The following is a 12,051-nucleotide window of genomic DNA, read 5'->3' on the forward strand; positions in this document are numbered from 1 at the left end:
ATATTTACGTTTGTCAGCGTAACTGTCACAGCGTAAATGTCGTGTTGACTAGTGTAATCAAAAGCTACAAATATTTTTCATACAAAAAGGTATTAAAAAAAAAAACTATCATAAAATTTTCTGTTCTACAGAATGACACAAAATAAAATGAAATAGTTCTAACACACATTTTTAGACCAAATTTGAGATTTTTATACCCGTACTAAAAAAAGAGCTAAGGGGTATATTAGAGAGAAGGAAACGCAGAGAACGCAGAGAAGGAAACGTTTCCGACCCCATAAAGTATATATATTCTTGATCAGCATCAATAGCCGAGTCGATAGAGCCATGTCCGTCTGTCCGTCCGTCCGTCTGTCCGTCTTGAGGAGCGCTTAGATCTCAGAGACTATAGGAGCCAGGGCAACCAAATTTGGTTTCCAGACTCATGTGATATCACACTGCTATAAGTGTGTTTTAAAATTTCGCCCCGCCGTCTTCCGCCACCGCAAAGGACGAAAATATGTGACAGGCACAATTTTAAAGATACGATAAAACTGAAAACGCAAAATCGTGGAGAAAGACCATATCCACCAGATTGCCGAAGCAGAAATCAGATCGAATCATAATTATAGCCAGAATGAAGAAATTAATTTTCAGTGGCTTCCCCCACCTACTTCAGCCAGAGACACGCTACTCATTCTCTTTCTGGCTCGCCCACTCTGCCTCGTTATGTACGCGCGCCCTCTAGCGGAGAAGATGTAAAATCTAAATGGTACATGTATAATTTACATGTTAGATGTAGAATATACATTGTAGATGTAGATAACAGATGAGGCAAAAAAAATGTAAAAATGCAATTTTTTTTTTAAATTCTAAAAAATCTGATGCTCAAAACTGTATATACTGACTGAGTATGGGTATATGTAATGTCGCGTCCCCAGAAGCGACTAACATGTTCCTTCTCGTTTTTTATTCATTTTTAATTTTTGAGGAACCTATTTATAGAAAATTAAAAACTTTTGTATACCCTTTGGCTATTATTTAAAATGTTAAGATATTTTTTTCATTAATTTTTAATTTTTAAGGATATTTATATGTTAATGTGTGTTTGTGATTTGGTATGCATATGGCACATAAACCGTTCACAATTTTCTCGTCGCAATAAGAACTTAAACCAGTTGGACTGCGGAGAGGGTTTCCTACAGTGAGCAAATGAGGGTCTGAAGACACGGCGACAGCCTCTGATGATTGCAGTTGTAGAGTAAACGAGTGAACGGCAGTGATGGTACTGTTTCTGATACTGATTTTATTCAACAAACTTAAATTCTATTTATAGGTAACAAAAGGTACAGAAAGTGCTGAGTCTAGTAAGAATATGGTAAAATGGAATTGGAATTAATATTGAATTAATTTGGATTTAATATGATATTGTGTTATTGGGCAATTGTGATAGTCAGCAATTGCACCAGTGTTTTTGACCTCTGAAGAGCGATCGCATCGTTGGCAGAAATTGCTGCAGAAGCGGTTATTGTTGACTCAGCTACAATGCTTTGTCGTTTGTTATTATGTCTCCCGTTACATGGGTCGACCTGACTTGTTCGATAAGTGTATATTATGAAATATTAATTAATGCATGAATGTACGACTGAACATTCTCCCGGCTGTTGAACTGGTGTTCAACCATCGCCCAAGTCGACTGAAAAGCGGCGTTATATACGGATCGGGGGTGATGATCCACGTGGCTCTGCTTGGTTGATTGTTGACGGCCTTGGGTTCCATGATTGATATTTATTCATTCATTCATTCTTCCGGAGAATGAACGCAATAATCAATTGCATTGAAATTGCTAGGGCAGCATAAGTAGCGATTTGATGATGCTGCACTGTGTTGAGATGGTGTGGCAGCCTTTGTTGATTGATTGCCACTAATTGCAGGCGTAGATCTTCCAATTCTTGAAGATAGTCTGATGTCTTATTCTCCAATTGTACAGTTTCTGGCGAAGGGGGTGTCGCTTGTAAGCGTATGTGTCCATATCGAGTGTAGGTTGATTTGACTTCACTGATTGTTGTGCTGAAGGTACTGATGCTTATTTCTGTATTGCGAGCAGTGCATCCAGGTGACAGTGAGAGTAGCCAGTTTCTTCCAGTTGTATGGTTGACGGAGAACCATTGCAAACTGCCTGAAGTCTCATTGTAGAGTGTGTTCCAAAAATCCATTTATTTGCTTGTTGAGTTTTGGACCACACCATGTCCGCCTTCGTGTGGGTCACTTCACATAAAGGTGCTGTTTTATTGTGAAACAACTGAAACTCACAGCGATTGTTGACATTGAAGACTTTTTGATGATCAAAGCAGATGTATTATGCGTTGAGTAGTTTAAAGCAGCGTCGAAATTCTTCTGGAGTAAATCCCATGAATTGATCTCGGTAAGTGTTCACAGTGATTTTGGTCGTTTTAAGATTGAACAAGCTCCAACTTCTTGAGTCCCAGACCGGAATTGGCATGATACTGAAAACTTCGAGCTGAACTGTTGAAACTAACGGTAGTGTCACCTTGAAAATTACGTGTGTGGCAGTCAGTGTTCCTTCGGCTCGCATGAGCCTGTATAATTGTATCACATTTTGTGTTGTGACAGGCAGCATTTGATCAGCTGGCAAGTGATCCCGGATTTGGCCTAGTTAATTGCTCAGGAGATACTAGCGTTGGGCTTATTGTCCGATGGTGAATGCCGATTAATACGTCAGATATGTCAGACTGCATACGTTGAAGACTCGTTGTCAGCAGAGTTATTTGTGCTGTGAGCCCTAGGTATGACTAAATTAGATGACCGCCGTGATATGATCCTCTTTCTCGGCTGATGGTTGCCACTTGTTGTTCCAATAACTTTAGGCGGTTGTCCATGGGTGGCTTATTCTTCCTGATTACGTTTACGTACGTACTACGTTCGTAGCAGACGTAGCAGAAAGTCTTCGTTGGTTTGTACCTTTTCGATTACTTCGGCCATTTTCTCAGCATATGTAGAGTCAAGTACGCCGAACAGCTGGTGTGCCACGTGTTCCACTATATCTAGCGGTGATCTGTGTTGTCTAGAAGTTTTTATTAGCATATTTCCTGTTTGTAGTTCTTTGTAAAAATGTTGAAAGTGTTGAAATATGGAGTTGCATGCTGGAAAGTTATTTAGTTCAGGGCACATTTGTCTTCGTTCGGACATTCCGGACATGACTTGCATGTCCTTCCAACATGGATCCAAGTCGTAGTATATAATCATGGTCCATTCGGAAGTGGTCATTCTTGAAGTTCCAAGTTTCTCATAGAATATTACAGGCTTGCTTGCAAATTGCGTCACATTTATTGATTGTGAAAATGCTAATGGCAGCATGAGAAGTAACACTAGCAATGTGTATGTTAGTGTAGGTAATGATAACCTTTTTCGCTGTGTTGGTGGCTCCTGTCTTGACTAGCATTTTTGGAGCGTTTTGTTGCTACCTCCTCTGAGAATAATGGGGCGAGACGACTGATGGGGCGTTGGTATACGCCGGACGATGTTTTGACATCAACCACTCGTACATGGTTGTCTTGCCCAGGATAAGTTTTGATGATGCGACCCATTTTCCACTTCATTGCTGGAAGGTTGTCTTCCTTCACCAAAACTAATAATCCTTCGGTCACGTTTGGAGCGGTGGTTTTCCATTTATGCCGAGTTTGTAGTTCGTGGATGTATTCCGTAGACCATTGTTTCCAAAATGCATGTTTTAAGCGTGAAACCAATTCCCAGCGCTTAACCAGAGTTTTTTCTTGACGATCAGTGTTGACGTCAGTTGCTGCGGTCAAAGGTTCACCGATCAGGAAACGCCCTGGAGTAAGCGCACTTGTATCCGTTGGATCATTTGACATTGGCGTTATGGGTCGGAAGTTGAGAATTGCCTCAATTGCGATTATGAATGTGTTCAGCTCCTCAAACGTCAAGGATGCTGTTTCTGTGGTTGTAATTAACAGCCTTTTCGCTGATTTTACCGCAGCTTCCCTGAGGCCGCCAAACGATGGGGCCCGAGGAGGAATGAATTTAAAATCCACTTGGTTTTTGTTGTAATGATTTGTGATCAGAGCATGTGCCTTTTCGCTAAATATTGCTTCTTTCAATTCCTTTAGCTTGTTGTTTGCGCCGAAGAAATTTGTTGCGTTGTCGCAATGAATAGTCTGACACTTCCCACGTCTGCTAAGGAATCGCCAGAGTGCTGCCAAGAATGCATCTGTTGTTAAGTAACTTACTAACGCCAGATGTACAGCCTTTGTGGAGAAGCAGCAGCAATGTATGCTTTATCTGGCCGTTTTCCTCTGATTTTATGGTGGATCATAATTGGTCCACAGTAGTCAACGCCTGCAATAAGGAATTGCGTGACTCTTTTTTCTGAAAGATTGCCCATGATCTGGAGCATCAGCTTTGGTCTGGCTATGGTGCATCTAATACAGCTATGTATGATGCTTCTAGCCATCGTCTTGTCGTTGATAATCCAATATTGTTGTCTTGCAATTGTCCTTAATGTTTGGGCACCGCAATGCACATTTTCCTCATGAAGTTCTCGAATAGTCGTTTTGACTATTGGGTCGTTGTACGGTAGCCGTAGCTTCTTCTAGTCTTCCACCAACTCGGATGAGTTCATCATCTCCTAGTATGGGAGATAACGAAATGATCGAACTCTTTTTATCCACTCTTTTATATCGTTTAAACTGTTTTAAATCCGCTTTCAACTCAACTTGTTGAATCGTTCGGTGGATCATAGTGCGAGCACGCCTTAGTTCTCCTGCGCAAGGTGTCGTTGCAGGTGCTCTATTAGTTTTCTAGCAGAAGCGAAACATGTACGCTACAATACGTTGTAGTTTGTTGAACGAGTTGCTATGTCTGCATGTGTATAACTCTTCTCCAAAAGAGCTAGATGCGATTGGCAAGCTGACATGCCTTTCTCTCGAGATTGCTGGGCTCAATGATGGGTGGTTTTGTCCATTTATCTCCTGATCCGTTCAAGAATAATAGTCCGTATAGCCATAGACTATGATCACTTAGCTTGCTTGCTAGGATTCCTCTTGAAAGGACATCTGCTGCGTTGTTGGCTGATGAAACATGACGCCATTGTAATTGGTTAGTCAATGTCTAGATTTTGGCGATTCGATTTGCCACGAAGGTGTGGTATGTGGACACCGATGCGTTAATCCTGATACTGTGTCAAGGTTCATATGGAGATCCCTTCTAACTCGATTGGTGAATTCAGCACCTAAAACTGGAGCGCACAGTTCTAGACGTGGTACTTTGAGCATAATAGTCGTACAAAGACCTGATTGTTTTTGTAGGTGGCTCGTACGTACACTGCCGCGCCATAGGCTCGTTCCGATCCTGGGTGACTGGCACTTTTCCATCATATACGTGCCGGGGAATCTCTATTGAGTTTAATGATTATAGGTCCTCCCGGTGCTCCTTCCATTCGTTTTGGAGTTGTAATGGCAGTTCATAGTCCCAATCAAGTTTAACCTCCCACAGCTGTTGCATAAATATTTTTGCCTTGACTATTACTGGGGCACAGAGACCCAGTGGGTGAAAGATTTGGGCCAATTCTGAGCACACGACCCTTTTGGTGATGCGTGTTGCTTGACTTTTTGTGGTTCGTCCTCGCAGTTGGTCTTGTTTTGGTATCCAAATGAGACCCAGCGTTTTCACGCTGTATTTCTCAAATGTTTCACCCAGTTTGACGTCGTTGACAACGTCCTCTTTGGGGATTCCTTGCAATAGCTGGTCGTTGTTGGAACGGTAGCAATATTTTATAAAGTTCTTGTTGAACTTGTATCGCTTCCTGAATGGTATCCGCTCCTGTGAGATAGTCGTCCACATAGAAATCGTTCTTCAATGCAGCAGATATAGGTAATCTGTTTTGGCTCCGAGTTGCCAAATGATCATATGTGACTGTTTTTAAGCGATACTACCTGATATCTTCAGATGAATTGTTTCTCCAGACTATAATCTGATGAAATTGATTTGCATGATGCATTAAAAACGACTGTTTCGTCATGTCATCGTCTTAGTCAATGTTTTATGTTAAGATTATTTTGAATTCTTGAAGTCTAGTGTAAGTAGGTTAGGGCAAGGCGGGAGCGCAATAAAAGCTCGCTCTTTCGCTCAAGGCGAATTCGCCCCGCTTTGCCACCGTAGGTTAGCTAGGCATAGAAAGAATTGTAATGATTTTTAGAATATAATCGTTAAAATTGAATTCGAGCGAGCGCACCGAGAACTTCTTTCGTCCCGCATTTTTAATAAAACTTTACGCCACCCAAGTACTTTCGGTCTTTCGCATTTAGAAAAACTATTCTAAATTTTCAACGACCCGTAAGGTAAATGTCGAAATACACCTTGTTTCTTCTTTTAACGTAAATTATCAGTTTAAACCTGCAAATATATATCTGCGTGTTAAAACATAGTTCCAAAGCATAAAATCAATAAAAAAAAAAAAATACAAAAGACAGCTTAAACTACATTTAATTACAAATAATAGCCAAAACCAAAGCATAAACAAAAAAAAAACCAATAACAAAACACTGTCAAATCACTGCACACACATCTAAGCACTGTTAACAAAGCATAAGTGAGCAGTCGGCCGAACGCATGGCAGCTAGTGCGAGTGAACTGCGATTGCACGGCGTTCCCTACGTGGACGGAGAAAATTTAAGAGCGATCTTCAACAAGCTCTGCTTTAATCTCCAGCTGACCCCACCACCAAGAATCCGGGATGTTTTCAGGGCCCGTAAAACACAAAGTAGTAACGTGGATCCCGTTATATTAATAAAATTAGAAAGCGTCCGAGAGAAGATCAATCTTCTCAGGAAAATTGGGTCATACCGGCGTGAGAGCAAGAGACAACTGAGCTTGCAGTTCGTAGGTTTTGACTCTGAAGCTGCAATTTATGTCAACGAGCAGATTTTAAAAGAGCATTACCTCAAATTCAAAGAGGCCATGAAAATGAAGAAGCACCGAATTCTCTCCGCAGTCGGCACGCGGCGCGGCCTTGTGCACGTGGGCTGTAATGAGAGAGAGGGCGTTCAATGCATTGAACGAATGGAGGAGCTTTTGCTACTAGCACCAGCTAGCGTACCCGCCGAGCCTAGAGAAATGGGCAAAAGAGAATAGCTTGGAAATTAATCCTAAACGAGAAGGAACGTGTGAGTCGCTTCTAAAGACGCGACTCTACTTGTACCCGTACTCAGTCAGTATTTACATTTTTGAGCATATGATTTTTTAGAATTTTAGAGTTAAAAAAAATAAATTTATATTTTACATTTTTTTGCAACATCTGTTATATACATCTACATATATTATGTATATTGTACATCTAACATGTAGATTATACATGTACCATTTATATTCTACATCTCCTCCGCTAGGGGTTGCTGGCGCACTGAACGCGGCAGAGTGTTCGAGCAAGAAGGAAAATGAGTTGCATGGTCGTTGGCATGATTGGGCAGGGGAAGCAACTGAAAATGAATTTCTTCATTCTGGCTATAATTATGATCCGATCTGATTCAGATTCGGCAATCTGGTAGATATGGTCATTCCCTACGATACTGCGTTTTTAGTTTTATCGTATCTTTAAAATTGTGGATGCCACAGATTTTCGTCCTTTGTGGAGGCGGAAGGGGGCGGGGCGAAATTTTGAAATACACTTGTAGCAGTGTGATATCACATGAGTCTGGAAACAAAATTTGGTTCCTCTAGCTTTTAGAGTCTCTGAGATCCAGGCGTCAAATAAGATGGACAGACGGACAGACAGACATGGCTCTATCGACTCGGCTATTGATGCTGATCAAGAATTTGTATACTTTATGGGGTCGGAAACGTTTCCTTCTCTGCGTTACACACATCCACTTTTACCACTAATCTAATATACCCCTTAACTCTTTTTTGAGTACGGGTATAAAAATCAAAATGTTTGGTAATTGCAAAAATAATTATTAATACAAGCAATCTGGAGAAACTTCACATTGACATGATCCGCCCTTTCATAAAATTGTGACGACTCAAGAACCGATTTACCTTTACTGCAAACTCAGCCCTGCTACATCACAACGAATCAACAACTATTTATGCCCTCGAACTGAAACGCTTTGCTCGAAGAGGCAGTTCATTGTCAATGCAATCTACTTATGGAACATCACCTTAAATCCATTAGGAGCGCAACTCAATTTCAAATTAAAATCAAAGAACATTAAGGAAACCATTATAAATAAGCAAAATAAATGAACTCATCAATATACAAAAAAATAAATAAATAAAAAATAATTAAATAAATAAAAATAAATAAAAAAAATTAAAACAAAACAACATTTTAATCTATAAGTATTCGATTTATGTACATAACTCTTGTCAAAACGCCAAAGTATAAGTATTAGATTTAAGTAGACAACATCCAAAATGAGGTATACATATATTCACCGAGTGACTAGAGTAATAAAAATAAGTCGCTCTAATGCCAGGAATCTTGTCGTTGCAGTTTCCAATTGCACAAATGGATGAGGAGTTGTGTGCAGACCTGATTTTTCCTGCCACAATCCATCCCAATTTTGTATTTTGCAGCAACGGGCCTCCTGAATTTGGCTGTTTTTGATCTGGGAGTAGTAGCGAATAATAGTGCTCTGCTCCGATCAGCATGTCGACTCTTCCTGGTTTATAGAAATCCGGATCTGCCTGTGGAATTAATTCTCGCTCGCCCACTCTGCCTCGTTTTGTACGCGCGCCCTCTAGCGGAGAATATGTAAAATCTAAATGGTACATGTATAATTTACATGTTAGATATAGAATATACATTGTAGATGTAGATAACAGATGTAGCAAAAAAATGTAAAAATGAAATTTTTTTTTAAAATTCTAAAAAATCTGATTCTTAAAACTGTATATCGCGTCCCCAGAAGCAACTCACATGTTCCTTCTCGTTTTTTATTCATTTTTAATTTTTGAGGAACCTATTTATAGAAAATTAAAAACTTTTGTATACCCTTTGGCTATTATTTAAAATGTTAAGATTTTTTTGATTAATTTTTAATTTTTAAGGATATTTATATGTTAATGTGTGTTTGTGATTTGGTATGCATATGGCACATAAACCGTTCACAATTTTCTCGTCGCAATAAGAACTTAAACCAGTTGGACTGCGGAGAGGGTTTCCTACAGTGAGCAAATGAGGGTCTGAAGACACGGCGACAGCCTCTGATGATTGCAGTTGTAGAGTAAACGAGTGAACGGCAGTGATGGTACTGTTTCTGATACTGATTTTATTCAACAAACTTAAATTCTATTTATAGGTAACAAAAGGTACAGAAAGTGCTGAGTCTAGTAAGAATATGGTAAAATGGAATTGGAATTAATATTGAATTAATTTGGATTTAATATGATATTGTGTTATTGGGCAATTGTGATAGTCAGCAATTGCACCAGTGTTTTTGACCTCTGAAGAGCGATCGCATCGTTGGCAGAAATTGCTGCAGAAGCGGTTATTGTTGACTCAGCTACAATGCTTTGTCGTTTGTTATTATGTCTCCCGTTACATGGGTCGACCTGACTTGTTCGATAAGTGTATATTATGTAATTTTAATTAGTTTGATGATATATGGCAAAGGTATTGTTTTCGCAATGAAATTTGCGTATAATATGAATTTAGTTAAATTTCTCACAGAACTCCCATGAAAATATCGCTTCTGATCGTCGCAACCACTTAAAGGTAATGATAGAGTCAAGAAGCGTTTTACATGATTTTTACGCGTGCCACACAGAATAACATACACACAAACACACACAAGGTCGTCACCAAGAAGATCAGAAGCCAGGAATAAACGTAACACGCTCTTGCTTAAGCCGGTCGTCTTTTCACCTCGCTCCTGCATTTTTTGCCTTTTTGCCAATTTAATTTCAATATTAATTACAACAAATCGTGTACATCTTAAACTCATCATAATTGGTCCTTTTTTGTGCCAATTATCTTTGTTTCGCTGTTTAACAATTGAGTTAATAATAACTTTATATTTCGAACGCGTATCAGACGTGCGCAAGCAATTTGTTAGTGCTTTTATCCATTCCGCTTTGGATCATTGCTCTCTGCACTAAGAGCAGTGGTACCTCGAAAGTCTATCTTTGTCTCCCGTCTTATACCGGAGGCTACAATAGAGGATGTCAAGCAACATCTTTGCTCTAGACTTAACGCCTCGCTTAATGATATAATTGTGACCAAATTCGTTTTTAGACATAAGCGCAATATTTCCTCCTTTAAGATTGTTCTTCACGAGTCTTCACTATCCAGATCACTCGACCCGTCTATTTGGCCTGAGCATACAATTATGCATGAGTTCCTACATAAAGACTCTATCCAGAGTCCCAATATTACTGGCCCTGGTTGTTCAAAAAACTAAATAACCTTTTTATTATTCATTACCAGAACGTACGCAGTCTGTTAGGCAAATTGTGTCAAATACATACGAATAGTTCTTCTTTTGACTTTAACGCTGTCGCTTTAACTGAAACCTGGCTTAACTCCTCCGTCTATGATCATGAAATTTTCGTTCCAAAGTTTATCACATATAGATTGGACCGTCCATCTTTTGCTGGCGGGGCTCTGATTGCTGTGAAAACGGATTTCTCATCCGAGTTGTTCCCATTCAACAATATCTATGTCATTGAATTCATTGCAGTCAAAGTTTGTGTTGGATCGGTATCGATCTATTTGACTTGCTCTTACATTCCTCCCAAATCAGATGTTGAGGTTTACTCTTATCACCTTTCTGCAATTCAGACAATTGTATCTACTTTAGGTTGCAACGATCATATTATTGTCATGGGTGATTTTAACTTACCACTTCTTTCTTGGCTGCCTAGTGATGAGTCTAACCTGTTGCTACCAAATCACCACAACGATTTTATTGACGGGCTTACCGATGTCTTCCTAGTTCAAATTAATTCCATACGAAATAGTAGGGATAGACTACTTGACCTTATGTTTGTTTGTGATGCTGCTCTTGCTACGGTCTCCAGAGTAAGTCCAGTATCACTTCCTGAAGACCCCTACCATCCAACTTTAGCCATATCCCTTGAGTGTGTCCGATCCAGTTGCGCTGCCAATCCCATGGCACCCACCCGCATACAGTGTTTTCGGAAAACTAATTTTGCTGAGCTAAATATTCACCTCTCGCACATTGACTGGTCTTTTCTCCCCGTGTTCCCGAACATTGACGAAACAGTCAACTCGTTCTATGAAACTATTAACGACGCCCTTAATGTATATGTTCCTGTCATCAAATCTTTGTCGTCAAAACCTCCTTGGTTCTCCAAGAATTTGTCTTATTTAAAGAATAGAAAAACTAGGCTCTATAAAAAGTATCAGAATACTGGATCTATGATTGTCTTCGCCCAATATTCCTCCGCTCGTTCTCAATTCCTCACTGTTAATAGTCTTTGTTATAATCAATACCTTTCCCGATGCAGTAAACATTTTCGTAGTGATCCAAAAAAATTCTATTCATTCGTTAATTCTAAACGTAAGTCCAATGCATTTCCTCCATCCCTCCATTATCAAAACAAATCTGAATCTTCTGCTGCTGGTATTGCAAATTTATTTGCCACCTTCTTCCAATCAACGTACTCGTCACATATCTACCATGCATCTACTCCGTATCCCTACCATTTACCTTATGCCAACAGCATTTTTCTGCCTTTCTTTGAGGAAAGTGATGTTCTAGAAGCTTTGTCAACGATTGACATATCATTCTCGGTGGGTCCAGACAAGGTACCAAGCTGTATTTTAAAACACTGTGCCCAGTCCTTATGCAAACCGATGACATATCTTTTCAACCTATCATTGGAAAGGTCCTGTCTTCCAGTGATTTGGAACGAATCCTATATCATTCCGCTTCAAAAAAAGGGTTCAAGATCACACATTGAGAACTACCGAGGTATTGCTAAGCTTTCCGCCATTCCAAAGCTGCTTGAGTTCCTTATTACCAGGAAATTGCAACACCTATGCAGGAGTCTGATATCTCCATCGCAACA

General features: G+C 39.7%; 1 protein-coding gene across 4 annotated transcripts in view; it reads right to left on the reverse strand.

Moving 5' to 3' along the window:
- The window catches only part of LOC111075397 (forkhead box protein P1), a 345,608-nt gene that overhangs the window by 41,803 nt on the left and 291,754 nt on the right, over window positions 1–12,051 (reverse strand). The gene's annotated exons all lie outside the window — the stretch shown is intronic.

The sequence above is a fragment of the Drosophila obscura genome, unplaced genomic scaffold (assembly GCF_018151105.1).
Source record: "Drosophila obscura isolate BZ-5 IFL unplaced genomic scaffold, ASM1815110v1 contig_194, whole genome shotgun sequence".
Classification (NCBI taxonomy): Eukaryota; Metazoa; Arthropoda; class Insecta; order Diptera; family Drosophilidae; genus Drosophila; species Drosophila obscura.